The sequence below is a fragment of the Tupaia chinensis genome, unplaced genomic scaffold, assembly GCF_000334495.1.
Source record: "Tupaia chinensis unplaced genomic scaffold, TupChi_1.0 Scaffold148192_1, whole genome shotgun sequence".
Lineage (NCBI taxonomy): Eukaryota > Metazoa > Chordata > Mammalia > Scandentia > Tupaiidae > Tupaia > Tupaia belangeri.
The window spans coordinates 263,518-266,914 of record NW_006208042.1 but is presented as its reverse complement, the minus strand read 5'-3'; the positions used below and the strand labels follow the sequence as shown (position 1 = coordinate 266,914).

The window sequence follows — 3,397 nt, the reverse complement described above, 5'->3', positions numbered from 1 at the left end:
TGCCCCCCTGTCTCTCTCTGTCTGTCTGGCGAGCGCACACACCCTATAGCAAAAACCTCTCCAAAAAAAAAAGAATGTGGCCTCGTGAGTCAGATTGCCTAGGTTTAAATACAGATATATATACACATATATGATATATATATGTGTATATATATCTGTATTTATATACATATTATATATATATATTATATATATATATATTTTAGAGAAAGATTTTTGCTATAAGGTGCATGCAATCACTGGAAAGAGAGACAGAGAGACAGAAAGTGAGAAATCACGCCAGAGAGGCTGGCCATGCCACAGTCCCTTCTCCTTCATTCTCCCCTCAGGATCTTGGGCCCACATACACACACACCCGGTGTGAGTTTCTAGCTGCCAGGTCCAGGACTCAAACCACAAGTGACCACAGGGGAGTCCAGTGATGTAACCATTATGCCATCTGCTGGTCCCTCCAGCACCAATATTTTAAGACTTTTGTCAGTCTTCATCTTTTGCTTCTTTTTGGTATTTATTTAATTATGTCAACTACGTATGTGAATTCTATTGGGTGTTTCTTTGTTCCTAGAAATCCCTATTTGGGAACATATCTTTGGTCTTTTCTTAATTGTTTGTCAGTCGTGTAAGGAAATCAAGACTCAATCCTGGTCATTTATTTTACTGACATCACAGACAACTGGTTATCCACAGGATCCCATAAGACAGGCAGTTGGAAATCTATCTTACTTTATAGTTACAAAGAATTTCACATATGGCATCTCATTTGAACCTTATACAATATACAAGGGAATAATCATCGTATCTCTCTTGTAAAAGAGCAAACAAAAATACAGAATAGTTGGGTAATTTATTCCAAGTTTGGGATTATTAAAGATTTAAAATGAAGAAGACTCAGATGTATCAAACATGGTGTTCATGGTATCAGGTTGCTTTGTTTCATGTGTGAAGTAAGAATTCAGCATTTCTCTTATGTACTCCTCCTTTCTCCTTTAAACAGATGTGCTATTTAGATGACTATAAATCAATAGAAAATAAACCTATCTGGGGCACAGGCTAGAGAGTTGAGAAAAGGCTTTGACTGCTGTTTCTCACTTGATTTTTATCTCTGCTCTAGATTACCAGATATTATATAGTCTTGGGGATCTGCTTTGTACCATATTCTACCTAGGTTGTGCCTGTAACAGCTAATGATAGTAATAACTATATTTTATTTCTCTGTTAAAATGGTATTGCACATTGGCAACTGTATTTTGATAAAGCCTTCAACGAATAGTACTATAGTCATTTGTAAACAAATTATGACTTTCTCTATATGCCACTTTATTTTTATGGAAACAATCTCTAATAAATAGACATGCGTGCATGCACCTTATAGCAAAAACCTCTCCAAAAATAAAATCAAATTTCACGTACCCTATAGCAAAATATATATATATATATGTGTGTGTGTGTGTGTGTATGCATACATACAAATATATATATTATATGTGTGTTTCTGTGTGTGTGTATCCCACATGCTCCTAAGAATATCGTAGATTCTCACAGCTTCACTTTATCCTTTATCATTGGAAAAAAAAAAAAAGAAGAAGAAGAACCTTATGGGCCAGCAGTGGCATGGTGGGTGAGGCAGCCGAATCTTATTTGGCCAACTGCATGGACCTGATGAGTCTGGACCTGATGCCTTGAGAAACAACCAGGCACATGTGTGTGCCTGTCCAAAATCCCAAAAGGAGGGAGAAATGGAATGGGAGGGATTGTGGTATGACCATTCCCAGTGGGGATGCTTTCTCACTTTTCCTGTTCCTGGTGAGCACATATGCCCTCTGGCAAATTAAAAACGGTTCACAATAACTTAAACAGTTTCAGTGCACAGTTGTGGGCAAAAATTATTGGTTGGTTAGTGGGGGTTACTGACCACGTTAGTCTAAATGTGATAACAATAATGTCTCTCTCAGTTGTTGCATTGGCAACAGAAATACCTGAGACTGGGTGATTTATAAATAGAGGCTTACTAGACTCACAGTTCTGGTGGTTGGAATATCCAAAGGTGTAAAGTGGGTATCAGGCCATCCTATGTTACAACATAAAAAGAGTGTGGTCTGTTCTATGTCTGTCTGTTTCTCTTATTTCTTTTCATGGGGATCTGCTCTAATCACCTAATTGCTAAACTCCTTTCAAAGGTCCCATACTCAACCCAATAATTGGATCAAATTTTTAGTCTCTTGATTTTGTTAAAATGACTCACATATGAATTTTCAGGGGACATATTCAAATCATGGCAAACAGGATTTTCTTTTTACTGTTCTATGTCTGTCTGTTTCTCTTATTTCTTTTCATGGGGATCTGCTCTAATCACCTAATTGCTAAACTCCTTTCAAAGGTCCCATACTCAACCCAATAATTGGATCAAATTTTTAGTCTCTTGATTTTGTTAAAATGACTCACATATGAATTTTCAGGGGACATATTCAAATCATGGCAAACAGGATTTTCTTTTTACCGGTGTTAAATTCAGGAATAATTTATCACATACTACCCATTTTATTATTTGCAGCAACCTCAACAGATCTTTTATTTATTTATTTATTTATTTATTTATTTATTTATTTATTTTGGAAAGGTTTTCGCTATAGGGCACGTGTGCTCGCCAGACAGAGAGAGACATAGAGACAGAAAGCGAGAAATCAACCCCCAGGGAGGATGGTCACGCCGCAATCCCTTCTCCTCCATTCTCCTCTCAGGCACACACGCACACGCGTCCGGCATGAGTTTTAAGTCACCAGGTCCAGGACGCGAACCTTGGTCGACTACATGGGAGTCCCGCGACATAACCATTACGCCAACTGCTGGTTCCCTATTTTTTTTCTTTTCTGGGGAGAGATTTTTGCTATAGGGTGCATGTGCTCGCTGGAGAGACAGAGAGATAGAAAGCAAAAAATCACTCCCCAGGGGGGATGGCCTTGCCACAATCGCTTCTCCTCCTTTCTCTTCTCAGGATGTTGGGCATGCATGCACACGTGCCCAGTGATAGTTTTAAGCCACCGGGTCTGGGACTCCAACCAAGGTCAACTGTGTGGGAGTCCAACAATGTAACACTTATGCCATTTGCTGGTCCTTCAGCAAACCTTTTAGGCTTTTTTAAAGGCACCGCTCTTTCCATGAGTGTCCACTGAAGATCTCACAGCCTTTATGGCTTTGGTTTGAATAATAGCTTTTATGTACAATAATCTCATCATTTCCTGAGAAGCTTGAAGCTGTCTGACTTTTCTTATCTTAACTTCCTCCTTTTCCCCTCAAAATAGCTTTGCATTTCTTTTCATTTCCGGCTTCCCGTGCACTTATCTCAGAGGTAGAACGTTCTAAACTCCTTTCCTTCTGTTACTCTTCAGTCCATCTCTTT

The 3,397-nt window shown here is 38.8% G+C and overlaps 1 protein-coding gene across 3 annotated transcripts in view; it reads right to left on the bottom strand.

Moving 5' to 3' along the window:
• The window catches only part of MS4A1 (membrane spanning 4-domains A1), an 18,768-nt gene that overhangs the window by 10,792 nt on the left and 4,579 nt on the right, over positions 1-3,397 (bottom strand). The window lies entirely within an intron of this gene.